General features: G+C 42.0%; 1 long non-coding RNA gene across 1 annotated transcript; it reads right to left on the bottom strand.

Moving 5' to 3' along the window:
* Positions 1-8,860: 8,860 nt before the first annotated feature.
* Positions 8,861-11,138, bottom strand: LOC104230547 (uncharacterized). The gene is made up of 3 exons (XR_711883.2): positions 10,927-11,138; positions 9,282-9,396; positions 8,861-9,163 (listed from the first exon to the last, which is right to left on the bottom strand). It is a non-coding gene; the product is annotated as an uncharacterized lncRNA (long non-coding RNA).
* Between the last annotated feature and the right edge of the window lie 969 nt (positions 11,139-12,107).

Genomic DNA, 12,107 nt, shown 5'->3' with positions numbered 1-12,107 from the left:
TTTGTTGACTTTGTGCCCAAGGGGTGGATTTTTATGTGTTTATCTATTCTAGCTGCCTTCCATTGAATTGTTTAACTGTTAAAAAGGTGTTTTAAAGAAGCTTCTTCTCAACTAAGTGCTTTTACATGTTTTCACTGTTTCATTATTTTTACTTGTTTTATACTGCTTCTTATAGTATATTGATGTGCTTTTACGTGATTTCCTATCGCTGAGTCTTCATTTATTATTATTACTCACTAAGTTGGAGTACTCACTTTACTCCTTGTACCCTTTGTGCAGATTCAGGCGCTTCGGGTCCCGTTAGCGAGTGTTGACTTCTTCCAGCTCAGGCGGATTCGGAGATTCACTAGGTAGCTACTCGGCGTCCGCAACCCGGTGCTTCTCCCCTATCTTATTTACTCTGTTTTAGTTCTATAATAGACTATATAGACTTTTCCTATCTTTATTCGGATAGTAGATGCTCAAGACTAGTGACACCCCGATATCGGGCTATGTTTATTCCGCAACTGTATTGTTTCACCTTCTTTTGGGATTATTATTATGTTAAAGACTTAGTTTGTATTATTTTATGTGCTTAAAATAAATTGGGAGTGTGTCGGCTGGCCTTGTCTTCACGAGAGGTGCCATCACGATGGAGTTTGGGTTTAAGGTCGTGACGAGTTGGTATCAGAGCCTAGGTTACATAGGTCTCACGAGTCATGAGCAGGTTTAGTAGAGTCTTGCGGATCGGTATGGAGACATCTGTAGTTATCCTCGAGAGGCTACAGAACCTTTAGGAAAAACTTCATATTCTTGAAATTCTTGTTGTGAGGAAACGCGCTACTGGTCAGGATGGACGACCCCCAGTACCACCGGCTATAGCCACTAGAGGCCGAGGACGCGATCGTGGTCGCGGTAGGGGAATGGGTGTGGCCCACACAACATCTAGGGCAGCACCTACAGATCTACCAGCCACCCTAGTTCAGGATCAAGTCCCAATTATGGACGCTCCAGCAGCACCAACTCAGGCACCAGTTGTGCCCATTGTGATTCCAGGTCTTCAGGAGGCCTTGGCTCAGATTCTATCAGTATGAACAAGCCTAGCTCAAGCAGTCTCAGTTACTATTGCCGCAGCTACTTCTCAGGCCCGGGGAGGCACTCAGACTCCCGTCACTCGCACACCTGAGCAGGTCATGCAGGGACTTCAGACACCGGGGGAACATCCAACCCAACCGGTTGCAGCTGCTCAGGACTATGTAGCTCCTTCCATGCCAGAGGACAAGCAGCGTAGGTTGGAGAGGTTTGGTAGACATCACCCTCCGACTTTTAGTGGTGTAGAGGGCGAGAATGCCCAGGGTTTCTTGGATAAGTGTTAGAGGATTCTTCGCACAGTGGGTATTCTGGAGACCAATGGGGTCGCTTTCACTACCTTCCAGTTTTATGGAGTTGCCTTCACTTGGTGGGAGGCGTATGAGAGGCGTAGGCCTATTGGTGTAGAACCCCTTACCTGGCAGCAGTTCTCCGTTCTATTTCTGGAGAAGTATGTGCCGCAGTCTTGTAGAGAGGAGTTGCGTAGGCAGTTTGAGTGGTTGCGTCAGGGAGAGATGACTATGACGCAGTATGAGATGAAGTTCTCTAAGTTAGCTTGTCATGCTATTTGGTTGGTTCCGACAGATAGAGAGAGGATTAGGAGGTTTGTGGATGGCCTCACTTATTAGCTTCGTATTCTCGTGACCAGGGAGAGGGTGTTTGGTGCTACTTTTGAGGAGGTTGTTGACATTGCTTGTGAGATTGAGTCAGTTCGTCACCAAGAGCGAGATGAGAGGGAGGCCAAGAGGCCTCACGGATCTGGTAGTTATGGTGGTGCTCCTTCGAGAGGTCAGTTTCAGTACAACAGAGGCCGTCCATTTAGGCATGCTCAGCCAGCCCGCCTAGGTTATCGTGGGGCGTCATCAGGTCATGGTTCTCACAGTTCTCATCAGGGCCGGCCATCACTTAGTCCCCTTCCAGCTCAGAGTTCGTCCCGTGCTCCATCAGTTCAGGGCTCTTCTATGCCAGATGCATCTGCTAGTCATTCCGATGCTAGGGGTTCCCTTCGGTCCCCGTCTCCAGCACCCGAGAGTTGCTATGAGTATGGAGAGATGGGTCATATGTGGAGGTAGTGTCCTCGTTGCCTTGTGGGTTCATCTTAGCAGAGGAGTTAGCCATCGGCTTCAGCACCAGTTACTTCACCACCACCCGCCAGCCAGCTAGGGGTGGAGGTCAGTCAGCTAGGGGTCTCCCTAGAAGGGGAGGTTGATCAGGTGGCGATCAGACCCGTTTCTATGCACTTCCAACTAGACCCGATGTTATTGCTTCTGATGCTATTATTACAGGTATTGTCTCAGTCTGCCACAGAGATGCCTCTGTATTATTTGATCCCGGTTCCACCTTTTCTTATGTGTCATCATTTTTTGCTTTTTATTTGGATATGCCCCGTGAGTCTCTTGTTTCACCTGTTTATGTATCTACTCTGGTGGGTGATACTATTATTGTAGACTGAGTGCACCGGTCGTGTGTGGTGACTATTGGGAGTCTGGAGACCCGAGTGTATGTGCTGTTATTGTGTATGGTAGACTTCGATGTTATTTTGGGCATGGATTGACTATATTTGTGTCGTGCTATTTTGGACTGTCATGCTAAGACAGTGACATTGGCTATACCAGGTGTGCCACAGATTGAGTGGCGAGGTTTGACCGATTATGTTCCCAGTAGGGTAATCTCATTCTTGAAGGCCCAATGTGTGGTTGGGAAGGGTTGTCTTTTTTATCTAGCCTTTGTGAGGGATGTCAGTACAGAGACTCCGAGTATTGATTTTGTTCTAGTTGTGAGGGAGTTTCCCGATATGTTTCCTGCAGACCTGCCGGGCATGCCACCGGACAAGGATATTGATTTTGGTATTGACCTGGTGCCGGACACTCAGCCCATTTCTATTCCGCCGTGTCGTATGGCACTAGCGGAGTTGAAGAAGTTAATGGAGCAGCTTCAGGAACTCCTTGATAGGGGGCCATTCGGCCTAGTTTGTCACCTTGGGGTGCGCCGGATCTATTTGTGAAGAAGAAGGATGGCACGATGAGGATGTGCATTGATTATAGGCAGTTGAACAAAGTAACAATTAAGAATAAGTATCCTTTGCCTCGCATTGATGATTTATTCGACCATCTTCAGGGAGCGAGAGTGTTCTCCAAGATTGATCTCAGTTCAGGTTATCACCAGTTGAAGATCAGGGACTCGGATTCTTAAGACAACTTTCAGGACCGATGTGGTCATTATGAGATCTTGGTGATGTCTTTTGGGATAACCAATGCCCCAGCAGCGTTCATGCATTTGATGAACAGCGTGTTTCGGCCTTATCTCGACTCATTTGTCACAGTCTTCATTGATGATATTCTGGTATACTCACGTAGTCAGGAGGAGACGTGGAGCATTTGAAAGTTGTGTTGCAGAGATTGAGGGAGGAGAAACTTTATGCAAAGTTCTCCAAGTGTGAGTTTTGGCTTAGTTCAGTGGCTTTCTTGGGACATGTGGTGTCCAGCGAGGGTATTCAGGTTGATCCGAAGAAGATAGAGGCGGTTCAGAGTTGCCCTAAAATGTCCTTAGCCACAAAGATTCGTAGTTTTCTTGGTTTGGCGGGCTATTATCGCTGTTTTGTTAAGGGATTCTCATCTATCGCATCGCCCTTGACCAAGTTGACTCAGAAGGGTGCTTCATTTGTATGGTTGGATGAGTGTGAGGAGAGCTTTCAGAAGCTCAAGACAACCTTGACCACAACTCTAGTGTTAGTTTTGTCATCAACTTCAGGTTCATATACCATGTATTGTGATGCTTCGAGGGTTGGTATTGGGTGTGCTTTGATGTAGGAGGGTAGAGTTATTGCTTATGCTTCTCGTCAGTTGAAGCCCCATGAAAAGAACTACCCCGTTCATGATTTGGAGTTGGCTGCCATTGTTCACGCGTTGAAGATTTGGAGGCATTACTTGTATGGTGTGTCTTGTGAGGTGTTTATTGATCGTCGTAGCCTCCAGCACTTGTTCAAGCAGAAGAATCTCAATTGAGGCAGCGGAGGTGGTTGGAGTTGCTAAAGGATTATGATATTACTATCTTGTACCATCTGGGGAAGGCCAATGTGGTGGCCGATGCTTTGAGCCGAAAAGCGGTGAGTATGGGGAGTTTGGAATATATTCCAGTTGGGGAGAGACCTTTTGCAGTTGATGTTCATGCCTTGGCCAATCGGTTCATGAGGTTAGATATTTCAGAGCCTAGTCAGGTATTGGCTGGTGTGATTTCTTGGTCTTCCTTATATAATCGCATCAGAGAGCGCCAGTATGATGATCCTCATTTTCTTGTCCTTAAGGACAAAGTTCACCATGATGATGTCATAGATGTGACTATTGGTGATGATAAGGTGTTGAGGACGTAGAGCCGGATTTGTATGCTTAATGTAGATGGGCTTCGAGAGTTGATTCTGGAGGAGGCCCATAGCTTGCGGTATTCCATTCATCTAGGTGCCGCAAAGATTTATCAGGATCTGAGACAACATTATTGGTGGAGGAGAATGAAGAAGGACATTATGGGATTTGTACCTCGGTGTCTCAATTGTCAGCAGGTAAAATATGAGTATCAGAGACTGGGTGGCTAGCTTCAGCATATGGATATTCTGGAGTGGAAGTGGGAACGGATAACCATGGACTTCATAGTTGGGCTCCCACAGACTTTGAGGAAGTTTGATGTTATTTGGGTGATTGTGGATCGGCTAACCAAGTCCGCGCACTTCATTCCTGCGTGTACTACCTATTCTTCAGAGTGGTTGGCATAGATCTATATCTGGGAGATTGTTCGTTTGCATGGTGTCCCAGTTTCCATCATTTTAGATAGGGGAACTCAGTTTACTTCGTAGGTTTGGAGGTCTGTGCAGCGAGAGTTGGGTACTTAGGTTGAGTTGAGCACAACTTTTCACCCTTAGACGGACGGGTAGTCCGAACGTAGTCTTCAGATATTGGAGGACATGTTGTGTGCTTGTGTCATTGATTTCGGAGGGTCATGGGATCAGTTTCTACCACTCACAGAGTTTGCTTATAACAACAGCTACCAGTCGAGTATTCAGATGGCTCCATATGAGGCTTTGTACGGGAGGCGGTGTAGATCTCCAGTTGGTTGGTTTGAGCCGGGTGAGGCTAGGTTATTGGGGACAGACTTGGTGCAGGATGCTTTAGAAAAGGTGAAGGTAATTCAGGAGAGGCTTCGTACAGCGCAGTCGAGACAAAAGAGTTATGCTGACATGAAGGTTCGGGATGTGTCCTACATGGTTGGTGAGAAGGTTTTGTCGAAGGTTTCGCCCATGAAGGGTGTTATGAGATTTGGGAAGAAAGGTAAATTGAGTCCTCGGTTCATTGGGCCTTTTGAGGTGTTTCGGAGGATTGGGGAGATGGCTTATGAGCTTGCTTTGCCACCCAACTTGTCGAATGTGCATCCGGTATTTCATGTTTCTATGCTCCGGAAGTATATTGGGGATACGTCTCATGTTCTAGATTTCAGCATGGTGCAGTTAGATGGTGATTTGACTTATGATGTGGAGCCAGTAGCTATTTTGGAACGTCAGGTTCGAAAGTTGAGATCAAAGGATATAGCTTCAGTGAAAGTGCAGTGGAGAGGTCGGCCCATGGAGGGGGCTACCTGGGAGACTGAGTGAGAGATGCGGAGTAGATATCCTCGCCTGTTTGAGGCTTCAGGTATGTTTCTTGACTCGTTCGAGGAAGAACGTTTGTTTAAGAGGGGGAGGATGTGATGACCCGACCAGTTATCTCATGAGTTACAGCTCCATTTTCCCCATTTCTGCTTCTAATTGCTTGGTGTATCGGTTCCATATGTTATCAGGTTGGTTGACTCGGGTTCGGAGAGGTTTTGGTAAGGTTTGAGACACTTAGTCTCTTTTGAGGAAGCTTAAGTTGGAAAAGTCAACCGGATATTGACTTTTGTGTTAAAGGGCTTGGATGTGAGTTCCGATGGTTAGAATAGCTTCGGGAGGTTATTTAGGACTTAGGAGCGTGATCGGAATGTGTTTTGGAGGTCTGGAGTAGATTTAGGCTTGAATTGGCGAAATTAGAATTTTGGCGTTTTCTGGTTGATAGGTGAGATTTTGATATAGGGGTCGGAATGGAATTCCGGAAGTTGCAGTAGGTCCATTATGTCATTTTGTATGTGTGTGCAAAATTTCAGGTCATTCAGGCGTGGTTTGGTAGACTTTTTGATCAAAAGCGAAATTTAGAAGATTTTGACATTTTTAGGCTTGAATCCGATGCGAATTTGGTTTTGATATTGTTTTGAGCGTTCTGAAGATTGGAACAAGTTTGAAGGATTTTATGGGTTATGTTGGCATATTTGGTTGAGGTCCCGGGGGCCTCGGGTGAGTTTCGAGTGGTCTATCAGACCATTTCATATTTTGGAAAGTTGCAGAAACTGTTGTGTGTGTTACAGACATTTAGCCTTCGCATTCGCAAGTGGGCCCTCGCGTTTGCGAAGGGTTAGGCTGGGAGGCTGTGAAGTTGGCCTTCGCGTTTGCGAAGCAGGTCCCGTGATCGCAAAGAGTTGAGGCTCGAGGTCATCGTGTTCGCGAGGTTATGCCGCGTTCGCGTATAGGAAAGTTGAGCAGCTGGATTCAAGTTGGTTTGTTCTTCGCGTTTGCGGATGGGGAGTCGCATTCACGGTAAGTAAGGGAGCTAAGTCTTCATGTTCGCGAGCTGGGAGTCGCGATCGCGATGAAGGAAATTTTGGTCAACGTCAGGTTATGCTTCGCGAACGTGAGGCTTTGACCGCGGTCGCGAATAAGGTTTTGAATGCCTCGGCAAAATGTGTAAATAGCCATTATCCGCGATTTTGGGGCTAACTTCCACCATTTTTTAGTGATTTTGGAACTTTCTGAAGAGGATTGAAGAGGGATTCAAGGGGGAACACTTGGAGGTAAGATTTATGGATTTAATACTCGATCCTAATGTGAATTCTACCTAATTAATCATGGAATTTAAGCCTAATATTGAAGAACTAGGGGTTGTAATTGGAGACCTAGAATTTGGAATTTGAGGGGTTGTTTATGGTTGGATTTTGATGCTTTTGATATGAATGAACTCGGGGAGTGATAAGGAGTCTATTGATGTAATTTTTATCGAAATCTGAGGCGTGGGCCCGAGGGTCGGGTTTGGTCAATTTCGGGATTTGTATTGTCATTTGATTTCTTTCGAGTGGGCCTTGTTCCGTTAGCATATTTTGATGGTTTTGCACTGATTTTGGTTATATTTGGTGCATACGGAGGTCGATTCGAGAGGCAAAGGCATCGCGAGCTAGAGATTTGGACCGGATAGAGGTGAGTAATGATTGTAAATGTTGTCCTGAGGGTATGAAACCCCGGATTTCACATCGTTGTGCTACATTGAGGTGACGCACACACAAGATGACGAGCGTGGGGTCATGCACCATTGGGGATTGTTACTTAGTCCATCCCAAATAACTATTTTACCGCGTATTTGATTAATAACTAATTGCTATCACCATGTTTTGGGCTGAATGTCATATTTGGGCCTCGTGCCAACTATTTGGACCCTTAGGGGATTTTTACTTATATTTCCTCACTGTTTTGACTTTATACTTGTACTCAATCATGCTATATTCTACTGTTTCATAACTCAGCCATGTTTACTCTGTTTTAACGCATTAAATGATATTCAAAATGATAATTTGAGCTGAGCATCATGTTTTACTGTTGCCCGAGTGACTTATGAGATTCTGACTGAGTAAGGCTGAGGGCCTGTGTTGTGAGGATACACTGATTTATGATTATGAGGCCGAGGGCCTGAGATTGTACGCCACGGGGTGGCTTGTTGATATGAGGCCGAAAGCCTATTGATTATACCACGAGATAGATTGATATTGCCCTTGGACCGTAAGGAGCCCCTCCCAGAGTCTGTACACCACCAGTGAGCAAGGGTACCAATTGTGATATGAGATATAACCCGAGGGGCAAGTGTTGTTCCATGATATTGCCAGAGGGGCGGATTCTGTTGACTTTGTACCCGAGGGGCGGATTTTTATGTATTTATATGTTCTAGCTGTCTTTCATTTAATTGTTAACTGTTAAAAATGTGTTTAAAGAAGCTTCTTCTGAACTAAGTGTTTTTACATGTTTTCATTGTTTTTACTGATTTTATACTGCTTCTTTATAGTATGTTGATGTGGTTTTACATGATTTCCTATTGCTCAGTCTTCATTTATTATTATTACTCATTGAGTTTGAGTACTCACTTTACTCCCTGCACCCTGTGTGCAGATTCAGGCATTTTGGGTCCCGTTAGCGAGTGTTGACTTCTTCCAGCTCACGCGAATTCGGAGATTTACTAGGTAGCTGCTCGGCGTCCGCAACCCAGTGTTTCTCCCCCTATCTTATTTACTCTGTTTTAGTTCTGTAATAGACTATGTAGACTTTTCCTGTCTTTATTCGGATAGTAGATGCTCATGACTAGTGACATCCCGATGTCAGGCTATGTCTATTCTGCAACTGTACTGTTTCACCTTCTTTTGGGATTATTATTATGTTAAAGACTTAATTTGTATTATTTTAATTGCTTAAAATGAATTGGGAGTGTGTCGGCTGACTTTGTCTTCACGAGAGGCGTCATCACGACCGGGTCTGGGTTTAGGGTCGTGACAATTATAATTAATAAATGTATATTTTATTGCTGATAAAATATTATGGATTTTTTAGCTGCATTAATTATGGCATGAATTCATAAAATAAATACACCACTCTTATTTTAATTCTAAAAAGCATAACATTCAATTAAATCCACAATAAGCAAAAATGACAAATTCACAATTTTCGAGTTTCAGCACCATAAAAGAAATAAATATACAATTTGAATCCATTAACTAGTTTATTTTAAGTCTAGTAACTTGTGTTGTCAAATAACTAATGCTTTTCAAGATGCCTACTCAATGCAATCTTCTCTCTTTTGGCATCAGTTCGCCATATTCTGCTCATTGCTGCTACCCAAGCACCTGCAAACATGGAACCAATGTTCAACATTCATCTCTCTACCTTCACTAGCTTTGCCACCTTCTTTACTTTCCTTACCCTATGGTTCGTAAAATTACAACTCTGTAGAAGAAAAATATAAAAGAGTAACCTTCATTAAATCCAGTTCATTATGATTTGAGAATAAAACCAACAAATTCAGTAGCCTTTCATTCAGTTCATCAGGTTTACTATCTCTTACCTCCAGTTCAGTATATACTTCGGGCAGTACCCAAGGCTCCAAGAACTTACCAGCAAGCCTATTAGAGCATGTCAAGATTGGATCCATATTTGCGCCTACCATAGTGATACCCCATCTGCAGATTCATGGATAAAAAATGAATTGTTGCTTAATGGAGACAAGTAAATTCCAAGTCAACATTATCATAAAAATCAAGATAAAATGCCATAGTTTGCATAAAAAAGATTATTACTATTTACTACAGAAAAATTAAGTATCATGGGAGAAGAAAATTAAGCATTTTTCAAGAAACTCAACACAAGACAAATGAGCACAATTGAAGTAGAAGGCATAACCTTAATTGATCTCTCTCTAGTTCTATCCACTTTATTTAGTTATTGTCATCCCTGAAAAGAATTCACCTAACTTAGTTTAGGAGAGGTTTACTGAAGAAAATGAGCAGAATAGTAATAATGCTTAATTTTCTTCAAGCAAGATATGGGACAAGAAGATATAGAGTTTCTTGAATTAAATAATAAAATGCTAAAGGAGCAGAATAAAATGATCATATTCAAAAAATAGTCGAGTCATTGATAAGATTGACTTACAACTACCAAGAATTTTATAAATAACTATTGCATACCAAGAATTTGATCTATTTAATTAGCGATAGAAACTAACAAACAACCAAGAAAATATTAGCTGCTGCAAGAAACTTAGTATAAGAAAAAATGAGTAGTTTATTTTCTCTTAAGCATATGACAGTGAAAAAATTCATTATATCTAATTTCAATGAGATGGAGCTATATTTTTCCCTCTAGAATATATAAATCACTTGGAAGTGTTTAGAGATAGAAAGTTGCAATACATGTTCATATTAAAGTTGTAACAATAATTTTGAGCTTAATGTCCAACTATTTTATATTTTAAACAAACTCTAACCAAAAAGAACTAAAAAAATAGCCAGTAATTGTACCGGGTCAGCCACTCTATGAAACAAATTCAAACATTAATTTTACTCTTCAACGGAGTAAGAACCACCCAATTTTGAGATTCATTTTCATAAGTGGCACATTTCAGTAAGACATATTGATCAATAGGCTTTTGTTCCAGCTCAGGAGACTTCACTATATGTAGCATTTGAAAACTACTCAGCATTTTCAATTATGTTGAAGAATATATTCATTTCCCCAGTTAATAATTCATTTGTGTTAATTGACAAAGTGAGCAAAGTATAGTTTAGCTTTTACAAATACTAGAATTCGGATAACTCAATATGAAAGATGCAACTTCCAATAAGTATATGACATATAACTCCAATAATAGCTTAATAATTTGTTCATGAAAGGATAGTACCTCCATGTTTGGATCTTGGATCATTCAACCAATAGCAATTCAATCTTCATCTGAGATAATCATCCCACGACAAATATCTAGACTTGGCGATTGACATTATTAAAAGCTAAAATTGATAAACCCTAGTTGCTTTGAAAAATCGAATAGGTTCTGCGATTCCACTTGGAAAGTAATAAAAATTCGCATAGATATTCATCTTTAACAATCACATAGCACTAACTGAAGAAAAATCAAACAGAGAGATGTTCGAGATAACCAAAATGCATTTGGCGAACATACCAAACGAAATCACAAAGAAGAGAAAACATACCACAAATAACTGCGTGCGTGATTCTATAACTCTATGAGGGAGGGAATGGACAGAGTCTGGCGAACAAAAATTGTGATTCTGCAAGTCGTTGGGAGACGATGATGGAGCGGAGGAACAATATATCGATGGTGGGAGCGAGGGCATTTTAGTGAGCATGGCAAAGGGATGGAATCTTTAGAGAGTAGAGAGGAATTAGAGGGAAGTGAAAATCATTAAAGTGGTCTCTCGATTATTGATTTTTCCCAGCCATTCTGTATTATTTGTCATTAAAAGAGTAGAAAATACTGGTTAAAGTTTCAGCGCCGGCAATATTGCTTTTAAAAAAGTAATTTAGTGGCATTTATATTATGGCCACTAAATAATTTCCACAAAAAGTGGTTTTTGTTGTAGTGTTTGTGGCAAGAGGTGAGGAAAATAAATACTCCCTCCGTTTTAATTTATGTAAATTTGTTTAACTGGGCACGGAGTTTAAGGAAAAAATGAAGACTATTGGAATTTGTGGTGCTAAACAAGTCCAAATGGGCCCCAGAGTATTTGTGTGGTTATAAAAGCTTCTCATTAAGGGTAGAGTTGTAAGTTTAAGCTAAATTGTTACCAAATTTAGAAAATGTTCATTCTTTTTGGAACAGACAAAAAAAGAAATAAGTTCACATAAATTGGAACAGAGGGAGTAGCACTATAGTTGGCCCATGGGCAATCATGAGAGATTTTAACTGTGTTCTTCATAAGGAGGACAGAATTGGGAGACCTGTAGCAATGTCTGAAATCAAGGAGTTCAGAGATTGTGTGGCTGAATGTGGACTACAGTAATTGAGTTCATCAGGTGCTTACTTCACGTGGAATAACAAACAAGAAGGGGAGGAAAGGGTATATAGTAGGATAGATAGAGTGTTAGTTAACACTGAATGGATAACTTCACTATCAGTTTCTGAAGTTCATTTCATTTCATGAGGGTCTATATGGCCATTGCCAGCTATAATAAATTGGGACAATGGCATGCATAGATGCAGAAGACAATTCAAATATTATGACATGTGGGCAATGGCACAAGACTTTAAGGAGAAAGTAAAAAAGAGTTTGGAGGTTATGATAGCGGGGAACAAAATCTACCAAGTGGTGGGCAAGATGAACAGACTTAAGGCATCCTTATCAAACTGAACAAGGAAAGGTTCTCAGATGTA

The sequence above is a fragment of the Nicotiana sylvestris genome, chromosome 8, assembly GCF_000393655.2.
Source record: "Nicotiana sylvestris chromosome 8, ASM39365v2, whole genome shotgun sequence".
Lineage (NCBI taxonomy): Eukaryota > Viridiplantae > Streptophyta > Magnoliopsida > Solanales > Solanaceae > Nicotiana > Nicotiana sylvestris.
Note: the sequence above shows the minus strand (reverse complement) of the source record. Positions and strands in the feature narration are given on the sequence as shown.